Genomic DNA, 24,627 nt, shown 5'->3' on the forward strand with positions numbered 1-24,627 from the left:
CCCTAAAAATTCCATTAATAATTAGAGGATTATGAGCTACATTCATCTGCAGAATTTGACTGATTTAAGTTTGAAATGCGATGCTGAATTCTTCACAGAATCACAGATGGCCCTTAAGTTTTGCAGAGACTAAACAAGAAATTGACAATCAGTGAAATCACTTCTATTTTCACTGAAAATAGAAATTTTGGGTTACTTCAACACTAATCTACATCCCTCTGATAAAAATTTCTGTGTCATTCAGGAAGGATTTTGTACAGAGTTTCATTATTTTCATATTGTCCAGGTATGTTGTTAATGTTCTACTTAGAAGAAAAACCAACAGCTGACAAAAACCAGAAAACACTCAAGGCTTTGCAAGGTGAATTGCTTTTGAAATTCTGACTATAATAATGGAATCATTTCTGATTTCACAGCTGCAAACTTGAACACAGTACTCAATTTTGCCATGGTACCAAGTAAGAGCATCATCTACAGCTGTTTCTATAAGAATTTCCATTACAAATTTCTTAAAAGGTCAGTTGTGGCATTTATAAAGTTTGTGCAGCAATATCCTCTACACTTTATAAAATGCAGCATATGTTTTTTAACTTCAATGTATCTTAGTCACAGACCCAAGCAAAACAAGCATTCAAGAACTAACAAATAAAAACAAAAATTAAAAATAAAAATTAAGAAATAAAAATAAAAGCTGTTTATTATGACTGCCCAATCAAGCAATAAATGACCTAGGCCAAGATGGGATGTACTTCCAAGATATTAAAATTCAAACTGCCTACCAAGTGACAAACTTTTTGTTTAAATTCCCTCTCAAAATGGCTCACCTCTAACACACATTCAAACTCCTAAGACAGAAGTTAAAGAAACAAAGAACAGGAAAATGGTATTAGCACCAAAAATCTAACACTGCCACATGCCTAAGACCATTAAAGCAAACTAAATTCTAAGGCCTAATTCCTCTCAAACAAAAAAAGCTCTTAATTTGAATTATACACTGAAATATTTAGTGACTTATGTTGAAGGAAAAAGCCTGTTTTCATCGTCTGAACCCAAAAATAACTCCTAAGTTCTACGAAAGAAGTAGAATTCATTGGAGCATGTGTAACTGTTGTGAGGCACAGCTGGTCCTTGCAGAGAGCCCTGTAGTAAAAAATATTTCGGGTAACAAATGTTGACTGTTTTGGTACTACGCTGATTCTGCCCCCAAACTCTGCCTCTACCACTGCTAGCCCAGACTGTTTCAGGGCTAAGGATGGGTTTTTTCTGGATAGTTCAATGTCCGGTACCCTTCAAGTACACATACACTTTTAAAACCAGAGATGCAAATACAACAGTTGGATTTTTTTTTTAACAATACCCTACATTAAAAACATTGCTCAACTACAAATTGTATCTTATGTTTCCCAAACATGATCCTACTCACCAGAAAAAAGTATGTATTTAACAAGTCACACCTAAAAAAACCTGTAAAAATTTAATGACTAGCATAAGCAACTTCTATCTTACTCAACTTCCACCTTTACTGCCTCCCAAGCATATAATAAACTGTTCTACATTGGAAGAATCATCAAACAGTAAGTTGACAAATTAGAACATAATCTCACTGAAGCACCCTCATAAAACTCAGAGTTCCAAATTCAGTGCAAAAATTAAAAGGTCACATTTTATCTAAGTTCTGTCATAGTGGGTGCCTTAAGTGTTAAAGAATATTGCTTAAATGTTATACTTGTAGATAAAAAGAATTCCCAGCACGCAACCAATGCACTCAAAATTATCTTTCATAATTAAGGGCAGTTCAACATCCACAGCTGAAGATGTGAACTACAGCTCTGGAACCCATGAGAGCTGCAGCCAGGGAAGTGACAGCCCAGCTGAGAGCTGAGCACAGACAGCAGAGGCAGCATCTGCCCTCCCTGTTGCTGCTGTGCCCAGACTAATTCATACAGACCCCAGCAGAGAAGTTCAGCTGTTTGCCCGCATTCTTTGCTCGGTCACATCCCTCTCATTTTCTGGGAAACGACTGTCACCACTTTGATGGATTTTCCTGCATGGAATGTCCCAATTCCCTGGTTGGGAGCTCCCAGAGCTCTAACCCAACTGAAAAAGCTACTGCTGGGCTGAAGAGACTAATGTGTCATTTATTTTAAGAACAATCAGAACATAACAGTGTACTTTCTAGTCAATCTAGTATAAATACATTTTTTAATACAAATAGTAGAATTTAAATAGACACAAATATTCCACAGGCGTAGCTAGTTTTGGTGACACGCTTTATTGACTAGCATCAAGAAGCATGTAAAATATCAGCTGCTGTTCAAACTGGTACACCATTCCTAGAAAATATACAGGACAACATATTCTATGATTTATTTAAATTATTCTCTTTCTTTCAGTCTATTATTGTCTATCAGCACTATGTTACTGATGAACCATAATTACTAAAAAAACTTTCACACGTTTTGTATTTAAAAGTACAAAAAAGAATAAATCAAAATCCAACCTGTCCTAGTTTACTGCCTTCACCCACTTAGCTTGTGTTGTTCTCATTGTGCAAATAGTGCTTGCCAAAATAATTTTCATTTTTGTATCCACCACCCTGTTTGTTGTTAGAAAAATGTTAAAGGCACAGAGCTTCAAAGACTATTGGACATTTTTAATGAAGTGTTCTTAAAACATGTTCACGGAGAAAAAATGTGAAATAAACATGTCAAAATTATTCCTGGATGCTGTCCAGCAACCAGCTGTGGTGTGCAGTCTATGCTAACCCTGGGAACATTCTTTCTCTATGGGCCTCCAGCTTTGTCTTCTGTTCCTACGGATATTTGTATTCCAAATGCATTCAGTTAAATCTCAAACTAAGCAAGACCAAACTGAATTAGTACTTCAAGAAGCAAACAATTAAGCATGGCCAAGCTTTTAAAGTAACTGGGTTTTTTTGGTTTGATACACAGTACCTTTTCATTAATTTACCATAAAAAACATTCTGTGGGACACCTACACTGCTTGGGTCATGTCAGGCCTTCAAATTCTAACACTGAAGTTCTGCTCACTTAGGGCAATTAAATAAACAAACATCTATTTTTTTTAATAGCAGCACTAATTCCTACTTTATGTCTGAATCCAAATTTTGCTAGTCATGCTCAGTGTCGGTAGATTACAGCAGAGTTCTAATTATTTAAGACACTGCTCAAGCATGCACATAGAAAGTTAAGAAAAGCAAAGGTCACAAAAAAAAGGCTAAAGAAAAAGTGGGCCTAATGCTTGGCAGAGAAGGTAAAAGAAGCCATGGAAGAGGCTGAGGCACTGATGTAATGTAACCAACAGTACATGAAGATGCAATTGTACAAATCCACAGGATCAGAAGGATACATTCACTAGTGCTCAGAAAGCTGATCAGTGCCACCGCAAGGATGCACTCTATCATCTTTTAAAAGTCACAGCATCAAGGGAGATTCCCAAAGCCTGGAAAATGGCACATAGCCATCTTCAAGAAAGGCAAGGAAAACGATCTGATGAACTACAGGACAGTCAGCCTAATATCAGTTTACAGAAAGGAGTAACCCCATGCAGCAGTACAATGTAGGTCTGACTTGCCCATTCTCATCAGCATTAATTATGCAATTCTCCTTTAAATCCTCACTGACAGCATACTACTATCAGCCTTTTCAAGGTGCACTTATTATACCTTCTAAAATTGGGCACATTAGTTCCCCTTCACCTCCAGCCTTCTAAAATTTCTCCACTGTTCCATGACTTGTTAAAACTCAAAATGAATAATTCATAGAGCTTCTAAAGCTTTTTTTCTTTTTTAGTATCTGTAGGTGTCAGTGCAGCAGATTTAAAAACATTTAACATTAATAGTTGCTGGTACAGTGATAATACATTCTTGCCATCACTAATGATGGAGGTGGTGTGATGCAAAAGCATCATCTAGCCTCTTTCTGAATACAGAACAAAATATTTATTGAATATTTATGCCTTTCTCTGCACAGCAGAAATTTATCATCCTTGCCCAGTATTGGACTTCTATCATTACTAAGCTTTTGTACCCTTCAAGAACATCCTCTATATTTAAAGAATTCCATTGTACTCTACTGCCCACAGATTTTTATTAATAACTTTACCTCCTTAATCGCCTGTCTCCAAGCCATACAGTGCTTGCCATCATCAGCTCCCCATTCTTTAAAACTGTATTGCTCCACTCCCTTCCTTACCTTGTTTCAACCAAACAAATCATGTTTCCTAAGAGAAGAATTGTTCTTGGAGTAACTAAATGAACAAGTAGGTGTCAAGCAAGTCACATTTTTATGCTCAAGTACTCTTTGTATTTTAAGTCTGTTCTTCTTTTAAAGATTAAAGTTGGAGATATGTGCATGCAGAATTTGTTCTTGGCTCCCAACCTGCAAAATTAGATCACAGCTTCTAACACACCTGCTCTATTTATTCTACATGCCTCAGAAAGAAAAGCCTGTACAGAAGACAACAGAGTGGTTTTCATTTGTTTGAAAACTGTCAGATAGATATAAAGATATCTTTTCAAAGCTTCAGAAATTGATTAGTGGCCAAGTGATCTATCAGCACAAGCTCCCAATACATGCAAGAGGCTGAATTCTCATAATTTTTCTTTACTGAATACTGAATGACTTTTAAGAAACTATTAATCTTTCTAGAATCTGAATTACATTGATAAAAAGTCTCCAATATATTTTTTTTCAGATAAAAAACACTGGCAAAGTGCTACACTACTTGTCTTCTGAATGGTGAGAACTGTTCAAGCAGGTAACAGAACATTTAATATATAAGACCACAGAAAAGTCTGTAAGGTTTTGCTGTGACATTTCACTTTTAGAGAGGTTCTCTAGTGAACACTCATTAAACATGTTTTAACATACAAATTATTTCAGTCTGATATAATTATCTTTACACAGCTGAGATCTGTTTTTTTTAATCTATCATTTTGCTTTATCTCAAAAACTTGCACTAAATAGCAAAATACACAAGCCTGGACAAAAAACACAGTATCCTTTAAGATTTAGATAAGGGTTTTAATATGGAAAGAACACTACCAAACATATTTCTGTAAAAACAAAAATCATGCTTCCCTTGCAGCAAAGCAGAAAACCCTGCCTATTATTTCGACCACATCCACTTCTGTTCTTCAAAGTCATTCACCTTTCACTAGTAATAATGAAACAATGCAAGATCTGTGCTGTAAACTTTGTGGTTTTGAGATGTGTACTGGGTGCATGCCAACAATCTGCATCATCCTCTGTATCAAACATTCATTCATTGAGCTCAACTACTTCTTTTTAGGGCACTGGAAGGGACAAGGGAAGATTAAAAATAATGGTGATAACCGCCAAAGACATTTTGTGCTTTTGTTCTAAGCTGTTTCTGATCTGTGTCAATTCACCTGCTGCAAGCAGGCCCCATGGCCCATACCATGTAAATGTCAATGATCATGCTACAAGTTAGAACTGAATTAACCTTAAAAATGAAACACAAAATTACAGTGACGAAGAGCTCCCTTCACAGTCCTATGTGAGTCCCTTCACTGTCCACGGAGAAGAATCTAAAAAAAAAAAGTACTTCCATTGATGACAGTTATCTTCAAAGAGATAAAGAAGCAAATATTTTTTTCAGTATTTCTGGCTATATAAATATTTAATTTGCAAGTATTTTTCAAACTGTTGACTGCAATAGCTGTAACACCTATGGTATTTAATTATCATGAAAACTCACAGACTGGAAGCCAAATTCATTTTATAGAGATGGAAGAATTGAGCTTAAGTTTCTGAAATGTGAAGTTTTGGATAGGAATTTTAGAAGAAGCTTCTAATAAGTAAAAAATTTATGCAATATGTAATACATTTAGAAGATGACAAAACATTAAATTACTTTGAGCATAAGAGCAAATGACAAGAACAGAAATCTTTCTATACAGGAAAAACACGTGTAATAAGAATACAGTGTATTCTGTTTCCTAACATCTTTCAAATTGCTAAATACCTTGTAAGGTTCTCTGTTTTCATGACTGTTCATCTAAAATTAAAAAGCCTTAAAAATACAGAATCACAGAATATCCTGAGTTGTAAGGGACCCACAAGGATCAGAGTCCAACTCCTGGCCCTGCACAGCACCATCCCCAAGTCACACCGTGTGCATGAGAGCATTGTCCAAACACTTCCTGAATTCCAGGCTTGGTGCTGTCACCACTTCCCTGGGGAGCCTGGCCCAGTGACCAACCACCCTCTGGGTGAAAAACCTTTTCCTGACACCCACCCTAAACCTCCTCTGACACCTCTTCAGGCCACTCCCTCATGTCCTGTCACTGGGCACCAGAAAGAGATCAGTGCCTGTCCCTCCTCTTCCCCTCACAAGACTGCAGTGAGGTCTCCCCTCAGTCTCCTCTTCCCCAGGCTGAACAGACCAAGTGATCTCAGCCGCTCCTCACACGGCTTCCCCTCAAGGCCCTTCACCATCTTTGTGCCCCTCCTTTTCATGCTTTCTAACAGTTTTGTATCTTTCTTACACTGTGGCACCCAGAAGTGCCCCAGCACTCGAGGTGAGGCTGTCCCAGCTCAGAGCAGAGCAGGACAATCCCCTCCCTTGCCCGGCTGTGCCGGATGCCCCCAGGACAGGGCTGGCCCTCCTGGCTGCCAGGGCACTGCTGGCTCATGTGCAACTTGCCATGGAGCAGGACCCCCAGGTCCCTTCCTGTGCCACTGCTCTCCAGCCTCTCATTGCCCAGTCTCTACATCCAGGGTTGCCCCATCCCAGGGGCAAAATCCAGCACTTTGCCTTGTTGAACTTGATGTGGCTGGCGAGTGCCCAGACCTCTGATTTTGGTGAGATCTCTCTGCAGGGCCTGCCCGGGGTGCATCAGGCACAGCATCGCCAGCCAGGTAAGGGAAGGGATTGTCCCGCTCTGCGCTGCAGGGACGCAGCCCCTCCTTGAGGCCTGTGTGCAGGTCTGAGCGCAATATAAAATATAAAGCTACAAGAAAGTGTAAAAAGGAGAGCCACCAAAATGGTGAAGGGCCTTGAGGGGAAGCCATAAGAGAAGTGGCTGAGGTCACTTGGTCTAGAGGTTACTGAGGGGAGACCTCATTCCAGTCTACAGCTTCTTTGTGAGGGAAGACATTGATCTCCTGGAAGTTGTCACAGCACCAAGCCTGATAGAGTTCAAGAAGTGTTCGGACAGTGCGCTCAGGAACATGGTGTGACTCTTGGGCCTGCCTGTGAATGCCCAGGGGCTGGACTTTGATGATCCTTGTGGGTCCTTCCAACTCAGGATATTCTATGATTCTTTCTGTGCACCTACAGCAAACAACCTAATTCATCAACATTATAGCAGCACTTAAGACTCTATCATACAAAGGCAAGAAGCCATGGAGATAAAACCTGCCCTTAAAAATCTAGTAAAGAGGCGCTCTGTGACTAAACAGCTTGTGAACACTGAAAGTGAGAAATCACTGCACTTGGAAAACAAAGCGGTTTCAGTTCTACCAAATGTGCTATTACACCGAATGTGTGTTAACTTTGTTTATATTATACTTTTTATAGCCAGTTTCAAACTGAGGCACTTAATCTTTCCTTAGATAGTTAAAATGAATTAATTATTATCAAATCCTAGACACATTTATGCGTTTTGTCACAACAGCAATTTACATGGCCTCCCTAAGAGAGAACTTGTACAACCCTGAATATAAAAATACAGTTGACTATATTGTCTGAAAGCTTAAAAGCTCCCCTAATTCAAATGATTCCTTATTTCTATAGTAGCTTGTTAAATCCAAAGAGTTTCTTTCTCTGCAGTAAACACACCTAAGGTTAGGTCCAATTCTTCCCGGCATCACAGTTATATGCATCACCTTGCCTCTAGTACATTACAGATATCTAAGTCCACATGAGTTTTAAGTAAAATCACTCAAAAATCAACATACACACACACAGAGGATAAACAGAACCAGCTTACATCCCATAACATGACTTCTATCCAATAAGCAAGGGGCAATTCACACAGACTTTGAAACCACAAATTTTTCATGGAAGAAAATTCATTGCCACTCAGGGTACTTTCCACTACAAAGGTGAAATTAACAATGGAGAGTCTGGTTGGTTACATTTTAAGTATTTTACAAAATAAATTCAAAACAGGTTACCTTTAATTACAAAATAGCGAGTAATTCTCTGTCTTCATCTAAGCAGAAGCAAAATTAAACAGGTAAAGAGAATGGCAAGATGAACTATATATCCTACTAGATGGAAAACAGGTTTCAGGAGAGTTTGCCTCTCAACTAACTCTAAATTCATCAGTGTTTTCATAGTATATAGTCAAACATGAGCTGTTTTAGAAAAAAAAAAAACTTTAACCAAAGTATTACTCTGCTGCATGGGAAGCCTATCATGCTTGAAACATGTTTAACACATACCCAAGCACCTATGCAAAGGTAAATCCTCTTCATATGAAGTTTCCTAACAAATTTCAGGTATCTGAAGATGAGAAGCAGGCCACAATAAAATGACAGTGTAATTGGAAATTACAAGCAGCATCTTTTTCTGTCCAGTTACACTCACTAACTGCTTCACGGGTTTTTTTCACATAACTACTATATAAATACTTTATCCCAGGACTGGATTTCTCTGTGTTGAATAATACCCCATAAGAACATCTGAGTTCAACAACAAAAATAGACAGATCAGACAGCCATGTTCCCAGTTACATGATGGAGTATGCAATTAAGAGCTGGGCATCATACTGACTGCATTCCAATTATAAATACGACATCAAATTCAGGACTTCCTGAAAAGATTAAAGACATTTTCATTAAAATACATTCTTCCTATCATTCACTAGCACAACAACACAGTCAACAACACACACGCCAATTGTTTTAATTTCTATTTATATAGTAAAGCACAGGCATTGGAGTACATGAGAATTAAACTAAGAAAAGGGCTGAAACTGATACAATTTATTACCTACAAATAATTTTCTTACAGGTATAATCATATAATCCCACTGAGCTCACAGTTACACATTCACAAGACTTCAGTCAGTCAGTTACTGGGTAGGCTTCTGAGTATCTGTGTTGCAAGTACAATGATACAGCTAAACAAAATATAATTACTTGTAGCCTGAGAATTTCACAAAGGAGCCAATTCAATGCACAAATTAGTAAGACTAGGATTATGAGAAAAAAAGTTACCTATAACAGATAATAAGATATAATAAAATAATGAGATTGCTCTTAACTGAAGTATCAAAATTCAGACTACTTCTTGAACCAATAGAGCACAGAACCTCCAACCACTTTCTCTGACATTGTCAGAAAAAGAAAAAAAAAAAAAAACAAAAAACAAAAAAATCCAGACTAACCCAACACTCACCAGTGCCAATGCATCAGCACATTATAACTCCTCACACCCTAAAAAAACCCTGCCATCACAACCTTTCATCTTTTTTGGCAACGTGAGAAAACAGAATAAAGGTCATGGAAAACAAACTTCACTCACATTCTTACAGGTGTCTCCTCCACATTAAAGCTGAAAAGCAGCACAGAAAACCTTTTGGTGCCTTTGCAGAACTGAACACTTCAGTTCCCACACCTCTGAAGTCAACATTTTTCCGTAGTATACAGTCACTTCTATTTAAAAACAAAATCATAGCTTGGGTTTACTGTTTATATACCAAAATTGAAAATCAGAAGAAACACAGGATAACTGAACTATGTAGGAAAGAAGAACTGAGTAAGATTCTGATTCTGGCTTTTTTCTTTTTTTTTCCTTTTCTTTTTAAAGATATGCAGCTACTGCAAAGAATTCAAAAGAAAAAAGAATCCTGAAGGCTCAGCCAAATAGTTCTATATTCAAACAAGCTTAAAAGGATTTGCCAATTATATGGTCAAAAGTAAGAAGCTACAGTCAAAATCTGTCTTTTTTATATCATAACCTATTTTCCAAATGTATTAAGAAAAAATAATCTTCAGTGTGAACTCACAGTCATTCAACCAAGATTCAGCAGATTCTAAACCCACATACTTGATTTGCCATGTATTTTGGCTGCTAAGTCCGACTCTAAAAGAGTGATGTGCTACCTTATTATTTTTTAAAAGATTTCTCTTGGGATTGCACAGCAAAGGAATGAATATGTAGCCTATCTTACACAGGAAGGAGAGATTTTTATCCTTAAAAACAGGAGGTTCGCCCACATGATCACCTGGGACAAACTTGGCCAGTGCAAGCAAGCTAGAAGGTTATAGGAGCCTGGGAATGTTTAACATCAAGAAAGTAATTACAGCCCAGCAAGATCAGAAGGAATTACACAGGAAATGTGAACAGTAACCCTTTCATGCCAAAAAAAAATCATGAAAAAGTGAGCTCTCGGCTGCCAGACTATAAGGCTGTACAAACCAATTGCAAAATGCAGGAATGGAAAAAACACTATATACCACCAGGCTATAAATTCCCAATGATGTGATAAAGCTACACCTCCATGAAAAGAACAAAAACCCTGGTCTTTTTTCTTGCCATGTATATGCAGTATAATTAAAGCCCAGAAGAAACATGAAAATGTTGCAACCACCACACAAGAACAGTCAGTTGTCTCTTCTGGACTTTTACTTTTAAATTTATGCTGACCAAACAGTGCTTCCTCTACAAGATGGTCAAATATCTTGTTCTTATTTAGTCATGGAAAAATCTCTGTCCAAAACACCTAGGGTATTATTCAAGCAAGAATGCTAACTCTCTCAGTTACCTATTCCATAAAAATTAATCTCCCAAATTCTGAAATAAACCCTATAACTAAGCATAATGGGCTCAAAGTACTCCATGTATCTGCTGGTGAAACAATTTCTATTCTCTAGGGACATGGTGGAATTTGAGTGACCTGACTGTAGTTCAGTCTAGTTAGAAAGCCTTCAAGTGTGATATTGGAAAGTGAACAGTGATCACATGCCTGTCTTTCACACAGAACTGGGACCCATTTTAGCAAGACAAGATCTTTTCCTAAGCTCCTCACTAAGGAAAACAGCATTCCTTTAAATCCACCAAGACCTAATGCTGCACACAACCCCAGTCAGACAAGATTTGAGCAATAAAGCAATGAAGCACTAGTATTTTTATTAATTTATTGATTAAAATTACCATTAATATATCCTCATTAAACAAAAACAAGCTCTCCTAAAATGAGTCCTAGTGTATATCTGCTCTACTGAAAAATGAGATTAAAAGATACTTTTACAATTAAAAATAAGAATCAGTGGATTATCTTATTTAAGCAGCACACTTCCTTAGCTGTTCTTAAAATTACAAATCAGAACAGCATCATCACTCATTGCAGTGCCAAAACCAGCGTATCACTTTAGTTTTTCTTCCAACCTTGTGACTTAGGCACTCCCCTCTACTTTCCTTTACTACCAAAGTCTTCATTTTCTCATCTTTTCTGTTAGATTCTGTTTTGTTTTCTATTCCTTGCCTTCACATCTAAGGTTGGTGGGATTTTGTCATCACTAAAGCCACATGCACAACCAATTCTTGTATGGCTAAAGTCTAATTCAGCTACCTGCTCAGTGGAATCTCTAAATAAATAAAATCAAGGGGCAAAAAAAAATACAAAAGCAGCACATGAGAATTTCAAACACAGGCATGCAAATAGGGCAGAGACAGTGCAGTAAAGAAGCAACAAGGACAAGAAGTAATTCCTGACATTACAGCCTGTACAAGTAACCATAACTCCCACTCTTCAGGAGATAAAACTGAAACACAAAATAATTATATTTTCTATTATTTTACTGAGATGGAGACTAAAAAGACACAAGCACCATGACCTCACTCTGGGAGACAAAGGGAAAGTTCCATTTTCTCCTGCACTGAACTTAATTCCACTTCTAAGGGTTGGTGATTTGCAAAAATAAACTGAATTAGCTTTCCCAGTCAATACACGTTCTTCAAAGATTAAAGATACTTCTTTTAAATTTGTCTGTCTCCACAGCAGATTAAAGATTCAGCAGTGCAATATTCATACAAGATGTTAGCCAAAAAAACTGAATAGTGGATGAGCCATTGGTTTTTCAACAGTTATAAATGCAACACAAATCTATCCACAGCACAACAACACCGTTGGTTCATCAGTCAGAAAAATATTTCAATATAGTTACAAGATATTCTGTTTTCAAAGGACTTGTACATGTGAAGCAAAAATACTCCCAGTGATACTATATGGTTTTTTTCAGTTCAATGTGCTTAAAACCTCAGCCTCTTTTCAGCCAAGTGAACTGACTGAAGTCTGTCAGAAGCCAGGAGCTGGCTACAAGGGCTATTACTGTGCAAATGAATGGGTTGCAACAGCCATGGGAAGGGTTCCCTGTACCTCCCAAGTGTAGGCAGCACATCAGAAACTGAGTATTCCTTTCAACACATGAATTTGTAACTGACTCATCTGCTGCACCCCGAAGCAGCACTGTGGCTCACAACAGTGGGCACTGCATAGAATTCCTCTGCTAATCAACATCTTCAACCTGGCCACATCTGCTCTTTGCGAAACCTCTGTAGAATTTGTATCTGAAAACTTTTAGGAGTTGAACTCAGTGATCCTTGTGGATCCCTTCCAACTCAGGATATTCCATGATTCTAGTGTACCATTACAAGTAATGCTCTTTAATTGGGAGATTACTGGCATTCATCTTATTTCTAGAAAGAAATGTAATAAACTTTAAAAACCTTAAAGTAAAAAATGTCATATTTTGGGCCTGTGAAACCACTATAATGAAAAAGCGAATTCCAAAGATACTAGTCTTGAAAATTACTATGCTTCTAAACACAGTTATTTGTAATATTACTAGATTTCAATAGAAATTTAAAACCTCTTTCGGGGACATCTACAATCAGTCAACCTAACACGAGTTAATATTCCCACCCAGTGCCTTTCTCACTGCAAGTATACACATTAAACACTTTCTCCCAATCCAGAGCAGCTTTCTAAAGATAATTGCCAAAGACTGAAACTATCAGGTCGCTAAACCATTGATACACAAGTCTTGGAGAGAGAGAGGCCAGTAAAGAAAACCTGAAGAATATTCTCCGTATAACCTTTGTTAGGAAAGCACGGCTATTCTCTCTCAACCATTACTAACATCTATGAATTCTTAGGTTTATCTATTAATTTTGAAATTATTAATAAATATTTTGAAACTGGTCTTTCTAGTGTGTCATGTTTGAAATGTTATGAAGAAACAATTCAAATAAATTGTTTCCATTATTGAATAGCAAACACTTTAAAACATAATTCCACTTTGATGAAGAAAGGCTCACATGCTCAATTTAATCATGTCTCTCATCACTGAAATCCCTCAGGGTTAAATAAGACTCAGGATATTTAGCCTGTCCTATTTCCCTTGCAATCATCTATAGGCACAGTACACTTTACAAATTACTTTTTTACTTTTTGTTTTCTAGGGAGAATATGCTTTACAAACTCTTAGATATTACCATCAATACATTATTACTTTTCCTTGACTTGTATTTTTGATGATGGTCAAATTAAAACCCATTATTCCACAACTTGTATAGCCAAGATTTTATAGTTTTTTATTATTTTGCTTTTCCGATATGAACAGCTCCCTGGAAAAGGAAGAGACATATCCAGAACAAAACAGTTCTATATTCAGGAGTTTCCACCAATTTTGTTAGCATTATTCTTAATCTAAGGAATTTTTATGCTTCTCAAAAGCTGATCAGCTAAATCTTTCAGAGATATCTGCACTTTTGAGAGTGTAGAATAATTTTAAAATTGAAAAAGAAAAGTAAGAGCTTGGTCTGCTTTAATCTTGAACACGAACAAAGCTTTCTTTTAAAACTGAACAGAAATTTCACTTTCCAATGAACAGCAATATTTTATACCAAATATTTGAAGATTTTTAAATGCAAAAAAAGCATTCAAAAAGGTTCAAAAAGGTTTCAAAACTTTTGCAGTGAGTTAGATCAGTTATACCTTAATAACACCCCAGACCAGCTCCCCTCACAGTATCTTCAAAGCTCATACATAAATGTAGGTTTGACTCTTGCATGAAATCATTTTAAAAAAAAATAAAATAGGTACAATCTTGATCTAGCCTAAATGAACTCTACAGTTTTGTGCTTCTTTTGAAGCAAAATCTTATCAAGTACACTTGATACTTAATTACTTAAATCAGCTAGAACACATTCTTTAAATTACAGAATCCACAACATAATCATTTTTCTAACTTTTTTTATGTGCTCACAAAGTCTTTCTGACACAACAAAGAAATTTGACAGCCAGGTGAAAAATACCTGTAAGAAATTAAGTTCAGGGCAAGCATAAATGATGCTAATCAAATTCGCCAAAACTGCGTACATACAAACTCACCTTAGGCAGAACATGCTCTAAACTGGTTAGAGGTGAAAAATCCTGCACTGGACTACATTAACTCAGTGTCTGAATAACCCTCCCAGCAGCTGTTGATCAAACCTGGCTTCCTTATCATTTAAGAAATCCAAAAGGCTTCACTCAATCTTCTTGGAGCAGCTCTGTCCACAATTATCTCCAGGCCTATCACTTTCAAGTCACTGAAATTAGCTGTCTAACCAAGGAACTCAACATGTTACAGCCAACAGGCAAGTTAGTCCTGTGTTCTTTTAGCAGTGCACTGACATTGTTCATCAGCAAAGGACATGGGAAGATTTGTTCTCAAACCTGAACAGCAGCACACTCCACTCAGGATTTTGCACAGGAGAACAGTGCATGTACGTTATATACCTTACACATAGGATGCTTCTGTCAAGTGACCCCACTACACTAACTGCTTTTTTTTAAAAAAAAAATCAGACTTCATATCCTTACTAAATGCACAATAACATGCATTCCTTTCATTTCAAATCCCATCTCCCCAGAAAATGATAAGAGCTACTACCAAAGCTAGGCAAGAGTCCAGCTTCACTACCAGAATAGAAAACCCAAAGCAGGAGTCAATGGGGTTTACTAAAACACTAATACAAGATCAGTGAGTACCATCTCAAGGAAAAGTAGATTTATTACTGTCCTCCCCTCCAGATCACTGTGTAAATAAAACCTTTTCATCACAGAAAAAAAAGAATTCTCCAGAAATTATCAAGTACATTATTCTACACATACAACAACAACAGAGAATTTGCACAATTTTTAAATACAGCAACCTGCAATCAAAAATAATGTAAATGTAATTACAATGTAAATTACATGGTATTTATATTTCTTTAAACTATACTGTGGCAATATATATGCTTGTAGTACAAGTAGATGATGAATGAAAAACCAAGATGTGAGGAAAAAAGAGAAACAAACAAGCAATCAGGCTGCTAACTAACAAACTACACCAGGTGGTTTGAGAAATAACATTTAATAAGGTAAGATTTAAAGAAAAAAGAAGCCACCACTGACTTTAGGAGCATTGTGTTCATTTACAAAAGTGAAAAGAAGTAATCCAAATCAAGAAACTCTCCAGAATCCCACAGATATCTGGGACCCACCTGACTATGTAAAGACTGGCAACATGCAGTGGTGGCTTTTAAATGCCTATTTTTCAAATAGTGACAATACAAATAGCAAAGCTTACTTTTCAGATGTTTTACTCCTAATTGTTTAAAAGTTCACTATTATTTTAGACTTATCATCCTTGGCAAAGTACTTCTCAGTTAGATAGGGGAATTCCATTTCTAGGATTCACACAGAGAAAATATTTCAGTATAAATCGTGGCTATTCCAAGCCAGGAAAATGTCCCACAGATTGCTAAGTTACCATCTTTCAGGCAAGTTCTCCATAATTAAGGTATCAATTATAATTTCACAGGCATGTTTTATTTTATAAATAAACTCTGTTTCCACAATTTGAGCTGTGGGAAAGAATGTCTGCGTCAATGCATCAACCCTTGCAGCACGGCAAGTTTTGAACTGAATGCCAGCTCTAAATGTTATAATATGGATTCTAGCATGGAAAAAAATAGGAGGAAGACTTCCCTCTCAACCCTAAATTCCCACAAGCCTTCTGAATTTTTTTATTCCCGTCACGGCACCTCCCTGACATCTGCTCTTTGCTGCTCTAGAGCCAAATACAACAAATTTAACTCAATCTGCTGCTAAACACACCAAAAGTAAAAACTGCAGCCTGCACTAAACGGAGAGAAAAGGACATTTAAGTGGGAATGAGAAAAAGCCGATTCTGTAGTCTTTTCTTGCTGAACACTGCTTCTGATGCTTTTATCATGGAGTTTTATATTTGAGTTTGATAGAGACTGAAAGCAAACAGTTTCTAGGACTTGAACCATGCCAAGAGAAAAGACTGGCAGAGCGACAAGCATGCTCATTTAATTAAGATACCCCCACTGCTATTTTTATGACTTTTTACATACTTGCTGGGAGTTGGCAGGGTGACACAGAAGGCCAGCGTTAGCTCATTTCATCCTCCCAAAATATTCCATCACTCTAGATACAGAACAAACTTGTGTACTGACTCGAATTAAATTACTGCAGGAACACCAACTTTATGCATGAGCCCAGGCAATAGAAAAATCAAAGCAGAACAGTGTCTCATGAGTCACAAAAACAACTGGCCTATGTAAATTCTTTCCAATTTCATGAGGATGCTGATGTTAGCCACCAAAACCTCGTCTCCAATATCCACATTTACAAGAGAAACAAAGTAAATCAGTGCATCCTACCAAGGGAACTAGACATAACAGCTAGTGGGTCAGTCACCTAGATATAACGCAATACAGGGAAAGAGAGCAAACAAATTAGTGAGATGCTGTAACTCTTTCTCCCATAAACAACCTAGGGATAGACTTACTTTCTTTACTCACACTATCAACACATGGTTTTTAGATGAGCTTTATTAAAAAATCACGATGGAAAAAATAAATTTGCATGTGACAAAAAGATGAGGGATTATATTCTTTCAGGAGAAAAGATAACTTTAGCCTGTTTAAATATTCTTGAACTCTAACTTACCCAATTTATATTAGAATATTTCTAAATTAAAATTATCCCTAGACTGCAGAGCTCAGTCTTACCAGTTTATTAAGAAATACATCCTTTCTCAAGTTTCCTTTCTCACTTTGCCACCCTAATTTCACAGAATGTCCCCTTACTCTTATAGCATGAACCAACAAAACAAAAGTTTTTAAGTTACTTCTCTCAAACAATTCATCATTCTGTGTATTTTTGTTATACTCCTCCATATTCACAGCCTTTCAAAGGCTACAAAATCTCTTTTGTTTTCCAATTTCTCTTTATAAAAGCAAATTTCCATCCCCACAGATTCCTCTTCCAGACTCTTCCCTGATTCCCTTCTTCTCTACATCCTTTTTAGAGGCATTCAGCACCACATCCACTGCGATGGCATGCTGTATGACAGTAAGATACTGATTTTTACCACAGCATTTCATACTCCATCACATTTCATTTATTTTGATTGCAAGTATCAACACAGGTATCAGAAGCTAAGAGAAGAAACAATATTTTTAACACGCAGTTCCCTACTTTGAGTATGTGGCATTAGTAACATGTCAAGACATCATTTGAGGCCAGGTTTGCTTTTTTTGTCCTTCAGCATAATTTCTTCTTTGTATCTCACCCATTACAGTCTGCAAATCTTTGTCATTTGCCAGTCAGGGTACCTTCCCAGAAAGAAAATCACTGGTTTACAGGAGAACACAAACACACACTAAACAAAGGTAAATGCCCAGGACTTTTTGCTTTTAGGTCTTCAATGAGGCACCAAGCATGCTTTGGCACAAAAATGAGTCAGTAAAAACACAGCAGACCTGCCCTTTGAAAAATTAAGACTGTAATAAAAAAGATAACTCATATTATATGGAGGACAAGAATATTCTGCATACTACCTATTCTACCAGAACTATGGAAAATAGATAATATCTCTGAATTAACTTACTAAATACCATAGAATATAATAGATACTGTATTGGCCCTTGTAAGGGCCAAAACTAGAAAAAAGTTTCCAAAAACTCAGTGCATTACATTTATAATTTGAAGATCTGAAATCACAACAGCCTATCACTATTTTTCTTTAGAAGCTAAAAAAAACCAAGGGAATCTATAAGTCTTTTTTTTTTTCTCAATGATGAACAATATTGTAAAGTTTGCTTAATATTGTTGTTTAGGAAAAACATAATAGAATCATTGACCCAACTATCTGTTCTTAAGCATTCTACTAAAAGAACAAACTATTTGTGAAAATAACAAAAACCAGCTGAAGGAATTTGGGTGGTCTCCATTTGAGTCCTGTAATATACAACAGTTCCTTGTTTCTAAATCCAATACTAATTTGTTTTCCTGCTTCAGTAAAGCCTCAAAATCTGTTGATGACAAAAGCAACACAACCCACTGAACATCCATATTATTTTACTGGCAGGCTGGTAACTTCCAAGCATTTGAATCATCACACACAGAGTACTACACTTACACAACTGGATTATGCAGGTTTCTAGAGACTGATCCTTTTTAATTCTCTAACAGTATTTTGGGGGTTCATATAGTTTTATCTTTAGGACACTGCACATAATTAGCAGAGACCAATGTTGGGTAGTTCAACTCTACTGACCTGCTTCCTAAAAACATGGATGTACCTTATTTCCTCACCAGCAGTTCTGGTTTGATTGAGCTAAGAAAGAGAAAAAACTGTCAGAACTTCGTGTCTTGGTGTATGTAGCAGTCTTTGAAAGGACAGACTGATATAAATCTGAGATTACACACCCTCACAATCAGCAGACTGAAGTCTCTCTGAGGGAATCCAAACAGTCATGGCCCAAAAAATACACCACAATTAAGTTCTATGTCATTCAGCAGAAGACTGAAGTGTGCTCAAAACTATAAAAATCAAATTTTTGTAAAATCCCTATTTTCTACAGTTCATCCCAAATAACCACAAACATGCATATAAGAAAAGTGAAGCGGCAAAGAAGCATAGGTATAACAACGACATCAGTCTAAGCTTTAGTTTGTCACCATACACCATTTTCATAGTGTTGGCCCAAGAGAAAGATCCTTTGAAGAAGGGATACAGTCGCTTGCAATTGTCCTTAAGGACTGAATAATGCACCTTTGAGGGTTTTTTTGGTTTGGTTTCTCCTTTGGGGTCATGTAATACAATTAAATCACTCCTACAGACATTTCAGCATTCAGCTACTGGTAACATAGGGCTTCATGAAAAAGACTGATTATGGAAACATAGCTCTGACTGCTCTGCCACCCACACTTTAACAGCAAAAATTTTCCGAGGAGCTGTAACTTACAACTAACCTAATGTTCCAAACCAATTTCATTGATAGATCCTAGTAAGTCTGCCAGAAGTAGTTTCTTTTCCCCACGACTTCTTTACCTATCAAACAAATTTTCCAAGACACTTTTCCATCTTTTTAGCGCCTGCTCCTCCTGGCAAATATCTAAGTGAGCCACAAGAATACTCCTGTCTCCCCAGTGACTTGCTGCAACAGAGGCTCTTCAGCAGAGCTGAGACAGTCCAGCTCTGAAGCTCACCGTATGACCTCTTCTTGGCTTTAACCACGACACTTTTTCTAAACCAACAATCCTGGGTTTAGACTTTCTGAAAAACAATAAACTGCTAAGCCACAGAATGAAACATGATGCATATACAGAAATTAACATCCTACACCAGCCTCTAAAAGCCACACTTAAAAATAAAAAAGCATGTTTATGATTCAATACTCCATAATTTTACTCTTTATAAGATTCCATGAAAAAAAAAAATCTCACCACTCTGCAAAAAATAAAAGTTTAGCCACAAACGAAATGACCACAATGCATTACAATTCTGAAAGATATACTGAGCTACTGATTGCATTCTTTCTTTTCCTTTTGTGCAACAATTCAAGGTGTACTGACAGCTCAGTACTAAACCTCTTCTAGTGTTTAGGACACCAGCCAGCCTCCCTTCAAGCAAGGCTTTCAGTACTGTATGGCCTTCAAAAAGATGCAAGAAAAGAACCAAAGAGAAAAAGAACAGCTCACAGTTTAGGTGAGAAAAACATTCTTTCCTAAAATGGTAAAAGACTGAAGTGACAAAGCAAAGATAACTTTTTTATCCTTTTGCATCCTTGTTCAATGCACAGTACAGTTCTACCACAGTTAGGTTTATGGTGTCTTCATTATGTTCTTGATATTAAGTGGAAGAGTTATAAGATTACAATATGTATTGCTACACAAACCACACTAACATTTCCTACAACATTCAATTACACTATAAATACCCATGAAAACAGTCCTTTAAGAAAGTCATGCTTGAATACTACTGCCACTATGTTTGATCAGCCAATTAGGAACAAACCAATATAAGCACATACAGTACTATAATACAGTAAGTCAAAGATTATTTAATTAGCAAATATCACACTGTGATATTTGAATAGGATGGTTTCTACCCATTTGTTCTGCAGTTTCATGAAATGACAAGACCAACAGTGATACAGCAAATACAGTACAAAGACAACAGCATTCTCCAAATGCCATTTTAAGCTGGCAGTAAGAATCTCTTTGTTACATCAGCACAAGAAAGAATGAAATTAAAAAAAAAAAAACCAAAACAATTTATTTTTGAAATTAAAAAATAAAAAATAAAGATTACTGTCATATAACTTAATGGTGATTACATTGCAAGGAAGTCTGTAATTCATTTAACTTTGATAACAACATGCAAATATGCTCCCTGAGAAAGGGTTCAATTATTATTCAAGCAGCACTGTTTCTCTTATTTGCCAATGTTAGTATTGTAAAATGATATGGTCATGTTTTAAATTCCTTTTAAAAAATACTTTTAAGTAAAAACATGTTCTGGACCTCTGCAAGTGAATTACAGTGCCAACATGAAGTATTAAGTCCTAGCAAATAAGGCCAATGTCTTCTCTTGACTGCAAATAAGGATAAGAATCAAAACACACTTGCCTGCTGCTGACCTGTTGCATTGTATTAAGATACACGGTATATTCCTGGGGCTCTCCCTCTGATCTGTAAGATGTTAGTTTTAGTTCCTTCCCGGTCATCCCTCCCATTTGATTCTTCCCTATTGGTTGTACCCTTCCTTCCCTACCCCCTTCCCCTCGGTTCAAAAAGCAGCGCGGAACATGATTCTCTCTCTTTTCCTGCCCTGGACATCTTCTGATTAAAGCTGGGGCTTCATCCCACCAGAACAGAGTCTCCTTGTATCCCTAGTCCTTGCTGTATTAACTCCCCTGCTCTCTGGACCGCGGCTGGGCAGATGCAGTCTCAGCGGCGGCAGGGGGGATTTTTAAAAATACCACTGAACAACTAATATCTTTTATAGAAATTATGAAAACAATTAGTTTCACTGGTACAAGCCCAATGGAGTACACCCTCAATGACCTTAAAGAATTTTAAATGAGCATGTAAATAGCAAGTCAAACACAGAGGCAAAAACTGTCTTTGTGTTCAGATGGACACAGAATCAAAATTTAAAATACTCTGCAAAGATATTAACTGTAATCTTTCAACATACCCACCTTATATGTCCTGCTCCTGCTATGATCAATGAAACATTTCATCCACCTTAATTCCTATTTCAAAGAAATAAAAAAACAAACAAAAAAAAAAAGAAAGTTCCAATATCTTAGGAAATATAGTTAGCGAAGGACAGAAAACTGCATTTAATGGAAGAGATAAACATTTTAGGAAGCGGTAAATAAACAAAAATTCTACTAAAACATGTGTACCCACAATACAACAGCATCTCCTCTGAGGCATACTGTACATTAACAAGACTTTAGACTAGAGATAACACTAAAAAATATCAGAATAAATATTGCTAAAATAACTGATAAAAGTTCTTATATTTCTGATTTTCCCATGCATTTTTAAAACTCCAAAGTTTCTTTAATTGCAACTGCAGTAGTATTTCCAGTCAGCTTCCAATCCAAGTTCTACATTCAACATTTGGCTATATCACTTTGACCTGACCATCTACCTCCTTAGGTGCAAATAAATACATAAAACCATCACCAGTTTCATACAGACATTTAAAACATTAAACCACTTCTATAAATGTTTTACCTGAGCACATAAAAATGCTTGAAACAGTTGAAGTCACTGATGAAGAACACTCCTCCCACCTAGCACAACATAATCCTTGAACCTGTACATCAAAAACATATGTGTGACAATCACTATAAATTTCTAAGGCTTCATGTGAGAAAGTCAGAAATATCTCATCAATGCTCTTCCCATCATTGCTAGTTCTGATATTCTCACTCACAAATGAGATGCAGGAAACATAAGAAACTAGTATTTTCTTCATTAGATGCTTTGAAAAACACTTCAATTGCAACTTCAGCTAGCACATGATCTATTTATTTAACAGCCTGCCCAAAAGCTAAAAGCATTTGCATAGTGCTAGTTTTCTTCTGATCCTCCAGTTATTACCCAAGAATATCTTTGTAATTAAATAGTAAAAACATTAGATCATTACAAAAAATATTTTAAACATATGACTTGTCATATACTTTTTTCTACCTCTTCCTTTCTGTCTTTTGACAACCTCCAAGTTGGAAAAAATCCCATTCTTCTAGCTACTGAAGCAGAAAAAATATGCACTCATCCCTCATGTATTTTGCTTCACATAAAAATAACTTTGAAAAAGATTGACTTAAACTACTACTAAAAATGACTAGCTACAATCAGGTTATTAAAAAAACAAACAGAAGAACAACAGCTCAGTACTTTGATTGCTAAATAGTTCCATGGGGGAAAAAAAAAAACTGCACATAAACTACTGTAATCCAAGGGAGCTGTGCATTTACCCTATGTTATCCTCCTCTTCCCTTTTTATTAAGAAATAATAACATGAAAGACCACTTTTAATGGCCTATTACAGGTTCAAATATATCAGGACAAGAAAATTCAAGACTATAATTAGCTAAACTATACAGCATTTAAGGCCTAGGCTGTTGACTGAGACTTTAATACACATTAAAATGCTTCAATAAAAGTTAACTTGGAGAAGAAAGGAATTGAGCACAAGACATACCACATCAATCTTCATTTAGGCACAGAACTAGGTAAATCTTTCAATAGAGCATGACTTTTGGGAAAAACAAATTGAAACAAGACAATCATTCATATTGTTTCAAATCTGCAGACATTTGCACAGTCTTTTGAAAACTCTCTTACGCGGTTTAAAATGCTTCCCTCCTTCTACATCCTTGTATTATCTATGCCAGATACATCTGATCACTTGGAACTGGGACATGTTCCTGATGCGATTATTAAAAGTTCTATGTTCCTGAAGCGATTATTGAAAGATCTAATGGATTCATAAGCCAACAAGCCTCAATAAGTTACACACAAACACTAGACCCATTTACTGCATCCATTCCTGCAACCACAGGACAAAACCCCTTTGGCTGTCAGTTCCTTCCAAAGCGTAAGGAGCCCGAGAGCACTGCGCACCGCATTTGTACTTTTATGGAAGCAGCAGCAAGGTTATGAAACAGCTCTCAGGTCTCGGAGTCAAGAGCTCGGCGCACAGCTCTGACTCACGCTGGCAGGGGCCGCACAGGAGCCAAACGCTGCCACGGCCCAGCGCCACAGAACCTGGAGGCACCCGCTGCCACCCCTCACAGAGGTCACGCTCTGCGGCCACCACGGAAAAAAGCGTGAGCTGCACAAGCAACCGTCGTGACTTGTAGGAACTTGTAGGTCATACGCGGCCTTTCCGCAGGTCTTTATTATAACATCAGAAGCGGCAACGGCAGTGACGCCCTCTCGCAGTTTCCGCACTCGGGGGATGATACCCCGGGCCTCGCTGTGACAGCCCCGGCCCGGGGCTCGGATGCCCGTGCTGGCTCTGAGTTCACACGGTGCCCCCGGCCGAGCGCCGCAGGCCCCGCACCGCCGTTCCCGGGCTCCGCGGCGGGGGCCGGGCGGGCCCCGCACACACCTCGGCGGCCCGGGGGACGCTGCGGACCCCTCCGCGCTGCCCGGCGCCTCGGCCGAGCCGCGGGACCAGCTGTGCCGTGACACACACGAGAACGAAAGGCCCCGCAGGCGCGGAGCTCCGGCCGCAGCGCCCAGCCAGGAACCCCTCGAGCTCACACTGTCAGGGCCAGAGGAGGCGCCCGCCCCGCCGGGAGCCGCCACCCCTCCGCCTCCTGCTCCCCGGCCCGGCGCCGCCAGCCGGTTCCGCAGGCGGGGAGAGAGAGCGGGGCAGCCGCGCCCCGGCGCCGCCCGCCCCCCGCCCGGGCCGCGGCCCCACCGCCGCGGGGGGGAGGAACTTACGAACGCCCGCCGTGCCCGGGTCCCGCCTCCGCGGCGCGGGGCCGCGGCGTCACCCCCGCGGGAAGGCGCAGGGGCGGGGCCGCCGGCGGGCGGGGGCTGCCGGAGGGAAAGGGGCGGTGGGGCAGGGGATTGTTGTACGGCCGGGCTTCTGCGGTGCTGCTCCGAGGATGTGGGGCGCCGGGCTCGGGCACCTCTGTGCTGAGTGAGGCCTTCCCTCCAGGCCGTCCCAACCCTCCCGTGGTCACGGGGGGAGCTGCGCTCCCAGCCGGTCCCCGAAACTGATGGTTGTCAGGCGGTGGGATGGG

The 24,627-nt window shown here is 38.3% G+C and overlaps 1 protein-coding gene across 9 annotated transcripts in view; it reads right to left on the bottom strand.

The window, feature by feature from the left end:
• Positions 1-24,390, bottom strand: part of ZNF438 (zinc finger protein 438) — a 51,911-nt gene extending 27,521 nt beyond the window's left edge. For 5 of the 9 annotated variants that reach the window (XM_088064587.1, XM_014248805.2, XM_088064550.1 and 2 more), the window contains exons 1-3: positions 24,323-24,390; positions 22,100-22,181; positions 21,553-21,606 (exon numbers count right to left, since the gene is read on the bottom strand). The gene's annotated coding sequence lies outside the window, so the exon portion shown is untranslated. Of the gene's footprint in view, positions 1-21,552; positions 21,607-22,099; positions 22,182-23,584; positions 23,720-23,750; positions 23,790-24,322 lie in introns of those variants that run through there. The other 4 variants (XM_088064559.1, XM_088064554.1, XM_088064566.1 and 1 more) reach the window with 4 other exon arrangements.
• Between the last annotated feature and the right edge of the window lie 237 nt (positions 24,391-24,627).

This window comes from Pseudopodoces humilis, chromosome 1 (assembly GCF_049639895.1).
Source record: "Pseudopodoces humilis isolate 2021_Gansu_Grassland_sample_001 chromosome 1, ASM4963989v1, whole genome shotgun sequence".
In the NCBI taxonomy this organism is placed as follows: Eukaryota; Metazoa; Chordata; class Aves; order Passeriformes; family Paridae; genus Pseudopodoces; species Pseudopodoces humilis.